The sequence below is a fragment of the Pelodiscus sinensis genome, chromosome 3 (assembly GCF_052426305.1).
Source record: "Pelodiscus sinensis isolate ZL-2025 chromosome 3, ASM5242630v1, whole genome shotgun sequence".
In the NCBI taxonomy this organism is placed as follows: Eukaryota; Metazoa; Chordata; order Testudines; family Trionychidae; genus Pelodiscus; species Pelodiscus sinensis.
Window position 1 is genome coordinate 76,624,416 of NC_143054.1, and position 13,340 is coordinate 76,637,755.

Genomic DNA, 13,340 nt, shown 5'->3' on the forward strand with positions numbered 1-13,340 from the left:
CTGGGAGCAGCCTCCCGCTCATGACCCACTGTAGGTGGAGAGCTGCTCTAGCCCCCTGCTCTAGCTTTCAGCTGGGCTGGGAGTTGGCAGCCTCACGCAGGACTGGAAGCAACAGCTGGATGGTGGGCTCAAAGCCAGAAGCCCAGCTCAGGCTGAAAGCAGGTGGACTGCAGCAGCCCCTTGCCTGCTCCCATTTAACCAGTTAAACTTAACATGTAACTATTTGACTAATTAAATGGTATTTTACATCCCTAGCTCAGATACTACCATGATGGAGGCTATGTGGTATGATGATTTGAATCAAATCTTTGTGACTTTTGTCCCCTCTGCAGTCAGAGATCGTATCTGCACAGTGCTTAGGACAATGGACAAACCATTATTTCTAAGTAAAGCCATTATTTCTAATTAACATAGTGCTACTATGTTATCAACAATAACAAATTTAATGTATTAGAAAGCTACAATGACCAACTGTCCCAATTTTATAGGGACAGCCCCAATATTTGGGGCTACGTCTAGACTGCATCCCTCTGTCGACAGAGGGATGCAAATCAAGCACATTGAAATGGCTAATGAAGCAGTGATTTAAATATCCTGCACCTCATTAGCATAAACATGTCCTCCGCTTTTTTTCGAAACAGAGGTTTTTTGAAAAAATGGTAGTCTAGATGCGGATCTGTCAAAAATAAAGCCTTTTTTGACTGATCTTGTAAACTTCATTTTTTGAGGAATACAGGATCTGTCGAAAAAGGCTTTATTTTTGACAGATCCGCAGCTAGACTGCTGGTGTTTTTTAGAAAAAACTCCGTTTAGAAAAAAAGCGGCAGCCATGTTTATGCTAATGAGGCACAGGATATTTAAATCCCTGCTTCATTAGCAATTTCGATATGCTTGATTTGCATCCCTCTGTCAACAGAAGGATGCAGTCTAGATGTAGCCTTGGGCTTTTTCTTATATAGGCACCTATGACCCACAACTTCTGTCCCAATTGTTCATACTTACTATCTGATCACCCTATGGAAAGCACATCTGACACTCTTTTAGCTATACTCTGATACTCTTCTATTTCCCAAGATCTTTTTAAAGACCAGTTGGAAAATCATTAAAACGGAAATAGGTAACTAATGAAGAAGTGTATGTATAAGAAAAGTTGCTAATAATAACATGGATTTGGTCATTTGGAAAAATTTTCCAAAATTTCAGATTCAGATCGTTGACATATGTTCAAGTACTGACAAGATCATAAGACACAATCACTTGAAAAGAAAATCAAGGTTCTCTGAATGAAAAAAATACCAGTAAGTGTTTCAAATTGAGTAAATTTGGAGATTTGGGTGAGTTTATTTTTTTTATTCCCGTTCATTCTGAGGGAAGGGATAATGTGGGTGCCAATATTTCATCAAGGTACAAATTTAAAACACTTAAAGTTTGACCTTTTATGGGACACTCTTGCTGCTAAATAAGGGGTCAGTTTGGCTCATTCAGGGTACATCAACACAGCAACATTATTTTGAAATAACTTGGTTCACGTCTACACCGCAGACATTCAAAATAATGTCGAAATACTATCAAGCTAGAGGACTTCTTAGTCTGACACCTCTAAACCCTCAGGCTACGTCTACACTGGCCCCTTTTCCGGAAGGGGCATGTAAATTTCACTAGTCGTCGTAGGGAAATCCGCGGGGGATTTAAATATCCCCCGCGGCATTTAAATAAAAATGTCCGCCGCTTTTTTCCGGCTTTTAAAAAAGCCGGAAAAGAGCGTCTACACTGGCCCCGATCCTCCGGAAAAAGTGCCCTTTTCCGGAGGCTCTTATTCTTACTTCGAAGTAAGAATAAGAGCCTCCGGAAAAGGGCACTTTTTCCGGAGGATCGGGGCCAGTGTAGACGCTCTTTTCCGGCTTTTTTAAAAGCCGGAAAAAAGCGGCGGACATTTTTATTTAAATGCCGCGGGGGATATTTAAATCCCCCGCGGATTTCCCTACGACGACTAGTGAAATTTACATGCCCCTTCCGGAAAAGGGGCCAGTGTAGACGTAGCCCCTTTGTATAAGAAGTAAAGGAAGTGGGAGGAAGAATGCTCTATTACAAAATAAGTGCTGTGTAGATGCTCCCAATTTCAAAATAAGCTATTTTGAAATAAGCTATGCCATCAACGTAGCTCAATTTATGTAGTTTATTTCAAGTTAAGCCTTGCTGCATAGACACCCCCTCACTCATCGGGAGAGCTGTAATATAAATTGTTTTCCAAATGTCTATTTTAAGAGAAGGATGTCTCCTTTCTATTAGTCAAACAAAATTATTTTATTGACAAAAAATGAAGCAAATCCACCAAAAGGAACTGTATTGTTCCCGTCTCTTTGGCATTTGGGTTATCATTTCTTGTATTATTTGATAGATTTTTTTTAAATAATTGAGGCAACTAGTTCAAATCATTCCAGAAAGGGAACAATTAATAGTTCTAGTGAAAAGAATAATGATAATCACATGTGTATAATCAGAAATTCTAACATTGTAACAGATTCATGTATATATACAATGCATATATTTATCTTGTCATATTCAGTGGGTCCAGCAATTTACAACTTTGCCAATGTTAGACATAGGGTAGCCCTCTCAGAGATTAGAACACTTCGTTGTAAGAGCTTGGTCAATTGATTTACATACATTATTCCTTGTTATTCCACATGTTTTTCATAGTGCTTCAAAATCTACCTTTAATCTTGCTATCAATAATATTGATAATATGAAAATGCAACATTCAGCTCTTTTGGTTTTCTTTGTTACTCTGACTAGGAATCAATTACTACTTTTATATATCCATCTTAAGTACAATCAATACAATCTTATGCTGTTCTCAGTGGGACCTTCTAATACAAATAACTATTAATACAGGCTGTATCCATATTGTGTTATATTAGTAATTGCAATTTGATCTAATCTGTTACACACTTAAGATCATATTCTCAGTATTTGTGATATAAAAGACACATAGCCACATTGTGCATTTCTCCTGCTGCCTAACATTTTTGTCAGCTATTGTACATCCATCTGTGCTCATGTTCTTGGGAGAATGATTATACCTGAAAAGTGTAATTTTCAAATTTCACCCAAATTTGATTTTAAGCTGATTTTAAAGTCCTTTGTTAATGAGCCTAGATGCTGAATTCGCATTAGATACCAGCTCATAGAAAAGTACAGTTGTTAGGATTTGATCATGTTTTGTGATTTAAGAAGGTTTCTTCCAGAGAAAGAGAAGTCCACCCAGCAGGCCTGGGACAAAGGGTACTCTGCAGTGCCCTGGAACTGCTATGACTCCTTCACACTGAGTGGCTGTGAATTGGCACACAAATTGCTCACCACTTTTATGCAGCAGAGACAGACTGTGTCAGTTTCGCATAGAGCAGTTCAGTGGAGTGTTTGGGGACTGGCAGGGAGAAGGTGTTGTTAGTCAGCAATTACACAAATCCTTCCAGGCTACAGAGCATCAGTGGCTGGGCAAAATACAGCCCACAGGTTTGACCCAGCCCTCCAAGCCACTGAATGCGGTGGCATGATCAATCCAGGGCTGGAACAGCAGTTGGCATTGAATGATAAATGACATAAAAGCTGCTCTACCAATTCCAGCCACAAGAGGTACACCTGTGGTACATGCATTCCCCCCTCCCCCTTACAAAGATTAACAAGATACACTTCAGGTCACAGCTGAAATCAATAATGAAATTAGCTTGTGCACAAAAGCTGAAACCAGGCATGATCCACGTGTTCATAACAGATGCCAAATGTGTGAGTTGCCCCATTCACATAAATAATTGAAGCCTGCTCTGTTTTCACAGATTTTTTTCTTTGGTATATTTGTACAACAGCAGGACTTTGCAACACCTTTGAATAGACCTGAGATTTTGTCCACAGGAAACCAAAAGACAGTGATCCATTTTGTTACTTGTGCTTGATCCCATGGTAAAACCACCTGAGACACAAAATCTATAAATGTTTATTTGGTTAGGAAGGTAATATTTGAATAATATTATTTCAAATTAAATAACAATGATAGGAAAATCTGGTCAGAACAGATGTCAGGTCGTGTTAATACTGAGCTTGATTAGTTTTCTAATAGGGCTGGTTGGTGATAATGATGTAGAGCAGGAGTGGGCAATAAGCCAGATGCAGTTTGGTACTGTTATCCCCAGGCGAGCTGCCAGGGCTATATTTACCTGCACATCTGCAGATACGGCTGCTTGCAGCTCCCATTGGCCACAGATTCCTGACCAACGGGAGCTGCACAGACCAAAACACCACTTCCCGAAGGTAACCATTGACCAAGAACAGTGATTTGTGGCCAATGGGAACTGCAATCAGCTATACCTGCAGGCAGGTGAACAAAGTGCCAGTGGCCTGTCGGGGCTAGCCCTGGCAAACAGGATCCAGCTCACAGGCCATTTATTGCCTACCCCTGATGTAGCATTACTTCATGACAATGGTATACTATCGTTACATACCGCCTTGCATGTTCTGTTGCCACCAATGTATTTACAGCTGCATCATGTTTATATCTTGCATTTTTATCTTTCTATATCCTTCTTAAGGGCCTAGTTTCTGCTCTCAGATTATAACCTCACAACAAGCAAAAATATAACTTAGTGGCAGAACTTTATACCTTATTCTAGTGCTCCTCACACTGTGAGGGCGGATGTGGATGAACACTTGCAGAAGTTCACAGCAGGACCCAGACCAGCCCCAGAGGATGCAGAGAGGGAATGAACCTTAGTCCAGCTGAGCCCTCAACCACAGCTCTCCCTGGCCTTGGCTACAGCCTGGCACCAGTCTGCTCCAGCCCAGATGCAACTTCATTCTGCCTCCAACTCAGCTCTACCTGGATTTCAATCCAGCTCTGCCTATCTCATCTCCAGTTCTGCCCCAAGCTACTGTGCTGAGGAAGACTTGGTTGAGCAATAATGGAATGTGGCTGGGCAAAGAGGACAGATTCCATTACTGGTAAGGAAGGGCATGATGGGAAAAGTCTGGATACTACTGCCTTACTTGTACAGGGGACTTTTGATGAGAGTAAGATGGCCCCAAGTTATTGTGAAGTAATTAGCTTGTTGATTTTAAAATTCTGCACCTCTAAAGCCCTCAACTGTACCTTGAACTAGAAGGATAACCTTATAAAGTCTGATCTAATCTCTGTAAATTTTTAGAACATGCTCAATACTGGAGTACCTAATCGCCGTCCAGTAGGTCATTGAGCAACTTGCCTACACATGTTCCAGAGAAGTAGCCTTGTTCATCTGTTTCAGCAAAAACAACAAGGAGCCCAGCGGCACTTTAAAGACTAACAAATTTATTAGGGTATTCCAGTGTAAGTTTTGTTAGCTACAACTCACTTCCTCAGATGCTGAAGAGAAAAAGAAGGAAACAAAAGGTATGTCTACACAGCAAGGCAAAGTTGGAATAAGCTACACAACTTCACTAAGTCAATTGCATAGCTTAAGTTGAAATAGTTTATTTCAGCTTTTGGTGCTGTCTACACAGCCGGAAGTCGAAAGAAGAGTATTCTTCCTCCAGCTCGACATTATGTTGAAATAAAGGCTAGTAGTGTAGACACGTTCTTTGTTATTTTGGAATAATGTCAGTTATTACAAAATAATGCTGCTATATAGATGTACCCAAAGACTGAAAATAAAATAAAAAAGATACAGAGATGGGAGTGTGACAAAAGTGCTAATTAAATTAATTAAATGAGCACTGTTGTCACGCTCTCATCTATGTATCTTTTTCTCAGGTTTTTCTAGTATGTCAGCATTTTCAGTTCTAAGACATACTCCATATTGAATGTAAGAAACACTACTCCTCCTTGTTTCTTCTATCTATATTTCCTCCACTCCTATACTAGTTCATTTTAATTAAGTTTTTAACTCCTGTTTACTTAATGTGATCTTTGTCAATTTTTTTTCATTTTACACCATATTTTGCTCCTTTGTCATCTTCATTTTCTGCTGTGATAGACAGGGATTTATGCTATTCCCATCTGTGCCAATTCTGTTACCAAATTGACAGAAATTAAATAATTAATGAAATCTGAATTCACATTTTGGCTTTCCAGTAGTGCTCACAATGAATTTGACAAGAGGAAAATGGAACTAAGTGGTATATCCAGTATAGTGCCAATATTACCCCTGGGCTACGTCTACACTGGCCCCTTTTCCGGAAGGGGCATGTTAATTTCAGCTATCGCAATAGGGAAATCCGCGGGGGATTTAAATATCCCCCGCGGCATTTAAATAAAAATGTCCGCCGCTTTTTTCCGGCTTTTAGAAAAGCCGGAAAAGAGCGTCTACACTGGCCCCGATCCTCCGGAAAAAGCGCCCTTTTCCGGAGGATCTTATTCCTATTCAAAGTATTCCTATTCAAAGTAGGAATAAGATCCTCCGGAAAAGGGCGCTTTTTCCGGAGGATCGGGGCCAGTGTAGACGCTCTTTTCCGGCTTTTCTAAAAGCCGGAAAAAAGCGGCGGACATTTTTATTTAAATGCCGCGGGGGATATTTAAATCCCCCGCGGATTTCCCTATTGCGATAGCTGAAATTAACATGCCCCTTCCGGAAAAGGGGCCAGTGTAGACGTAGCCCTGCTAGTTTAGCCATAATAATGACTACAAAATTAGATAGCCTAAGGGATTTCTTTATTCCAAGTGTTGGGATGCAAAACAGACTCCCAGTTTTCTCATCTTTCTCATCCATATATATCTGGCAATGTTTTCTCTATTTATCACACATATATTGATTTTAATATCTTTAGCTCTCCTTTTCCTCTTTTAAATACCTTGTAAAGTTCCACATTTCTAGGGACAGAAATGAGGTTTTGTTTCCCCTACAATGCATTTTTCCATGACTATATATGCTAATTTTTAGTTCTTTTTTTTTCTCTAAAGTGCCTTTGTCCATATTTTAATCCGATTCACATGAGGACTTTGAGGGGTTTTCCCATCCATGTTGCCCACTGAATTCCCAGCATTCTTCATATATTTGTTTAGTGTTTTCACCCTCTCTGTTTCCTATGACTCTTGCCAAAAGGTTAAATCCAATCATTTTATTCTAACATTAGAGGCATTTGATCAGCAGCTATCCGTGTTAAACACAAAATGGTTACAATAAAGGCTTCATATGTAATGTCTAGACTTAGACTGAGTCCAACACCCATCTGACCCACTTGCTGACTTTTATACTCAACTGACCATAGCTGATCAGTCACAGAGGGTATGTCTATGCACCACGATTATTTCAGAATAAGCTATTTTGGAAGAAATATTCCGAAATAGCTTATTTTGAAATAGCACATCTACACAGCAAATGCCCAATGACATATCACTGAGCTATTTCAAAATAGAGCGTCCACACTCATTGGACACTGAATCGCATTTAAGGCCACCCAAAACCACTTCAGGCAGGGCATCAGGATGCAGTTAGCCTCAGGGAGCAGCTCCTGAAAGTATCTGAGGCTTGAGCTTAAAGGGCCTCCCCCCCATACAGCCATTTCTTAGGTTCTTCACCTTTGCCTACCTCATTGAGGTAGAGCAAAGCCTTTCCTCTGACTGCTGTGGTTGCCCTTGCGGACACCTCAGCACTCCAGCCATGGAGCTGGAGCTACCTCTGGGCACTCGACATCCCTCATCTGTCATGCTGCAGTTTCTGCAACACTTTCTGCAGGCTGCCCTCCTCCCCCTGCAAGAACAGAACCCCCAGCTCATTGCGGGGAACTTTCTCCTCTCTCTGCAGGTACAGCTCATGCAGTATGACCTACCTGCCGTCCCCTGCACACCATGCACCACCACTTCTGGCATCTGGATACCAGTTCCAACTGGTGGGACTGGATCATCATGCAGCAGTGGCTCCAGAATTTCAGGATGAGGAAGGACACCTTTCCGGAGTTGTCAGTGTCTTGCCCCTGCCCTCAGGTGACAGGACACTCACACAAGACCCACCATCCCCCCCTCCAGAAATGGGTCACCATCACTATCTGGAATCTTGTCATACCAGACAGCTGCCAATCCATCAGGAACCAGTTCAGATCAGCCATAGGGGCCATGCTCATGCAGGTATGGCACTCTCGAGCTATTGTCCCAAGAGGGGGGAGAACTTATAGAATGGGATTCCCTAGAGAAGGGGGGGAGGAAACCCCTCCCAGGGAGATTTTTTCAGTCCTGCCTTCACAAAGCCCTGATGGCACCCACATCCCCATCTGGACCTCCAAACACCAGGCAGTCAAATACATCAGCCACAAGGGGTACTTTTCAATGGTCCTGCAGGCCAACATGGACCACTGTGGGCAGTTTACAGACATCTATGTCAGGTGGATGGAGAAGGCTCATGATGCCCACATCTTCTGCAACTCCAGCCTCTTCCAGAAGCTGTACACCAGCACTTTTTTCCCCAGTCGCACCATCAGGGCTGAGGACGTGAACATGACGGTCTGTATTGTAAGGGACACAAGACCCTCTGTTCCTCTGACTGACAAAGCCCTACAGAGGACTCCTGGACCAACACAAGGGACAGTTCAATGCCAGGCTCAGCAAGGCCCACATTATGGTGGAGGGTGCTTTCAGGCATCCTCAGCTGCCTGGATGTCAGAGAGCAGAACATCCCCCAAGTGGTAGCGGCATGTTGTGTCCTTAATAATATTTGTGAAAGCAGGGGGAGGCATTCCTCCTTGGGGTTGGGGGCAGAGGCTGAATGGATTGGCAGGGCCTTTGAGCATCTGTGTATGGCTGCCATCCAGCAGGTCCATCTGGGGCTGTGCACATCTGGGAGGCCCTGAGGGAGAGTTTCACACAAGCATGCCAGTGACACTCTCCCCTGGGCCTCCCCACAAGGGGTCTGAGAATTCTCCCTCTTTGCTTGTCTTCCCACACCCCTCCTTTCCCCCTTTCCCACCTTCCTTGCAGAGAAAATAAACTACACTGTTTTAAAAAAAAGTAAACTCTTTGTTTTTAATTGGTGTAAATGTAACTGGGGAGGAACTGAAGAAAGAACCGTGGAGGAGAGGGGAGAGAGTTGGAAGGGGGAAAAGGCGGAGGAGAGGCTCAAATATGGGAGTGGTTGGTTCTTTGGGACCGGGAGGATCTGTTCAGAGTAGGTGAGATCTGGTTCTATAGCCCTTCACCTATGTGTAGGCCCGGGGCTGATTGTGGCATAGGGAGAGCTGGGATGCCTGAGGGGTTTTACTCATGAGACTTCCTACTGGCCAGCTTGGCAGCTGAAGCATTTTGTGTGACTGGTTTGTGGCCTATTTGGGAAAGGTCTCCAGTCAAAGGCTGTAAGTAGCCCTGGTTTTGAGCAATTTGCCCTGAGTGGACGCCCTCAGCAGTACGCAGACCTGGCCCAGTCTGTCACAAGTCCTTATAGACATTATTGTCTGATTTCATTCAGAGAGGCAAGGGAAATAGTACTATTAGCACTACCTAATATTTGGAGGAGGTCAGTAGGGTCCTTGTTGAGGGGGAAAGACAATACTAGTCTCACCTTTCTTTAAAAATATAGAGATTGGTTTGTTCCTGCAGACACAAGGGCACAATCTATTCTTCCCCATTCCAACAAAGCCTTCATATAAGGAAAAACAAGTTGCAGTAGTGCTATTGCTGGGAAATGGAATCATCAGACTCTGACTGCGGATCCATAGGAAGCAATGATAACAAGTTGGTAGCTGTGCTCATTTACTTTTGAGATATTGACTTCCAGCTCCAATCAACCTATGATGGCAGCCTCCATCAACCACTTGTTAAATTTTTAAACAAGCACCTTGGTGTCTTTTCCCCTGCATTGGAAAGCACCCTTTAAACAAAACGATTACATTTTCTTCCTTCAAATCTCACCTTAAAAAAACTCCTTGTCCATTATGCCTACAAAATATTTTGATGGTTATTCTGCTGGTGTGCAGAGATCTCAGCCTACCATGCAGACTAAGAAGGTCTCATTGTTCCTTTCCCCGATCACCTGTATCCATCTGTTTTCTCTGGTCTTATACTTAGAGGCTGCGTCTAGACTGGCATGATTTTGCGGAAATACTTTTAATGGAAAATTTTTTCTGTTAAAAGTATTTCCTCAAAAGAGCGTCTAGATTGGTACGGATGCTTTTGCGTAAAATCATGCATTCCCAGTATAGATGTGCTTTTGCGCAAGAAAGCTCAGATGGCCATTTTAGCCATTGGGCTTTCTTGCGCAAAAAATTAAGGTGCCTTTCTACACTGGCCCTCTTGTGCAAGTATTCTTGCACAAGTGGGCTTATCCCTGAGCGGGAGCGTCAAAGTATTTGCGCAAGAAGCACTGAATTCTTACATTAGAACATCAGTGCTCTGGCGCAAATTCAAGCGGACAGTGTAGACAGCTGGCAAGTTTTTGTGCAAAAGCATTTGCTTTGCTCAAAATCTTGCCAGTCTAGACACACCCAGATTGTACTCTCTTTAGAGCCTTTTTGTCTAGTGGTTAATACAGGGGTGGGCAAGATATGGCCCATAGCCACATATGGCCCACCAAGCTGTTGATTTGGCCCAGCCCACTCCCCCCCGCCCCGCCCATAGGCCAATCAAGTCCGGGGACAGGGGAGCATGTGAAGTCTCCTCCCTCTGCCAGGAGCACGCAGCACCAGAGGAACCCACCAACTATTTAAAATGGCTGGCAGTTCCCCCTACATGTGCAAGGACAGGAGACTTTGTGTGCTCCCCTGCTTCCAAGTTCTGAATGACCTGGAGGCAGAGGAGTGCACGAAGTCTCCACCCCCACCAGGGGCGCACGGCACCAGAGGGAACCGCAGGCTGTTCAAAACATCTGGTGGTTCCCTCTAGGCACTGTGCACCTAGCTGGGCAAGAGTGGGAGACTTTGCACACTCTCCTGCCTCCAGGCTCTGATTTGCCTTGGCGTGAGGGAGCGTGCAATGTCTCCTCCCCCAACGAGGGGACAGAGGGACCTGCCAGCTTTTTAAAAATGGCCGGTGGCTCCCTCTAGGCATTGTATGCCCCAGCTGGGAGCACTCCCCCACACCCAGACCAATCAGGATCTGGGGGCAGGCCAGTGTCCAAAGTCTCCTCCCCCCACCAGGGGCACAGGACAAAAGAGCTGGCAGTTCCCTTTGGGCAGCAAATGCCCCTGGAAGGGTGGGGGCAAGAAACCTTGTGTGCTCCCCCGTCTCACAAGGGAGCACACAAAGTCTCCCCCCCATCAGGGATACGCCCCTTCAGTCCAAGGCCCTGCCCCTTCCAGAGCTGGCCTGCAACCACTACCGAAATTGGTGAAGTACCCTCCCCCCTAAAAATTATTGCCCACTCCTGGCCTCACACAATGAAGATATGGTCCATGATTGGGGCTCCTGGGCACCGTGGTAATACAAGCATTGCAAATAATAATAATAATAATGCATCTTCCAGGTGTCCTAACTCACCGATTCTGGGCCAGTTCTACTTACTTCATGAAATGTGCCCACAGGCTCTGGGTGTCCTAGAGAAACAAGGTTTGTGGAAGATTGGTGTGGCTACAGCCTGGGTTTCACCAGCAGAACTCAAAGGATGAATGGGGGCAAACGGACCTGAAAAGGAGCATCCTCAGCTCAGACCACAAATGGATGTCTCTTCTGTTTTGAATACACTGTGACTTGACCCTGGAGATGAGGGGCTAAAATTGTTTATCTTCTTCTTTCTTAGTTTTTGTCATTTCCTACTTCACAGTTTAAAGACTAATTAAACAAAGCAGAGAGGGGAAGGTCTCTTTTCTCTAGACTGCTAGCTGTGTTTAAAGCTCTCTTATTTTGATGTTCCTAGTTCTCACTTAGTAAAACAGGATGGTTCTGCAAAATTCTGTAGACTTGCCTCATCTTATTAGGGTCCAGAAATGGCAACAGTATTTAAATCAAATTAGATATAAATCACTGGAAAGAATTATGATGGATAGGAAGTGTCTGTTTATCTACTAGGGATTTATATAAAGCTCATCATTGAGGTATTTGATTATCTTGTTTCCATTGCATTGTCCTTTGAGAAAACCTACCATAAATTGTTAATGGGAACATGCACTCAGGCTAAGCATACAAACCCTAACCCTAATCTGCATGTGATAAATCTACAGATGAGAGTTCTCTCATCGACTCTGGTACTTCATCAAAATTAGAAGCGGAGTCAATGGAAGAACATCAGCAGTTGACTTACCACAGTGAAGATACTGCGGTAAACAGATCTAAACACATTGACATCAGCTATGTTATTCACATAGCTGAAGTTGTGTAACTTAGGTTGACGGCCACAGTAGTATAAATAAGGCCTCAAAATATTCTGGACATTAGAAGTCTAGATTTTCCACACCCTTGAGCAACAGAGTTACACTGACCCAACTCTCAGTGTAGACAGGTCTATGACAACTTCTCCCACCAACATAACTACAGCCTCTCAGGAATGTGGAATACCTACATAGATGTAGAAGCTCTGTCATTGTAGTGTCTTCACTAAGCACTACAGCGCTGTAACTATAAACAAGCCCTCAGCACAGACTTCATATATAAGCTTGAGTAAACTTTGGAAACTTTGAGATCCACTAATGAGCGCCCAGGCAAGTTAAAATGTTCCCCAACAGGTTTCTGTGTGTTACCTTTTTGACTGTCTAGTTTGGCCAATATACATTGCAGAGGGGCATTGCTGGCACTTGATGGCATCGCTCACAGTGGTGTATGTACAGTAATATGAGCCTTTCATGTGGTGGTTTATGTGGTTAGGTCCTGTGATGATGTCACTTGTATAGATGTGTAGACAGAGTTAGCACCAGAGTTGATTGCAGGGGTGGGTTCCTGAATGAGTATGATGTAGGCATGTTGCATGGTTACTGGAAATATTTTTTTTGTGATTAGGAGATTGTCTGTAGATAAGGATTGGCCCATCTCCCAAGGCCTATGAGAGTAAGGGGTCATTCTCCAGGATAGGTTGTAGATGGTTGATAATGTATAGGAGGGGTTAAGTTGTGGGCTGTAGGTGATGACAAGTGGAGTTCTGTTGTTTTCTTTGTAGTGCCTATGTTGAAGAAGCTGATGTCTACGTACTTGTCTGGCTCTCCAAGTTTCCATATTATTACTAACCAAATTCAAAAACCAGCTTGAAAGGGAAGCTGCAGAACTTAATTTTATTTACATGTTTGATACCTACAATAGAGGTTTAAACAAAGACTTTAATTGGAATACCTGCTACATTCCACATCTTAATTACTTAAAAGGCCAAACACCAAATACTTAAGAGCACTTAGAACCCTATCAGCTTCATTTAGCATGAAAACTCGAATTGACTATTCTTTCCCCATTTTTTCTCCTTTCCTTT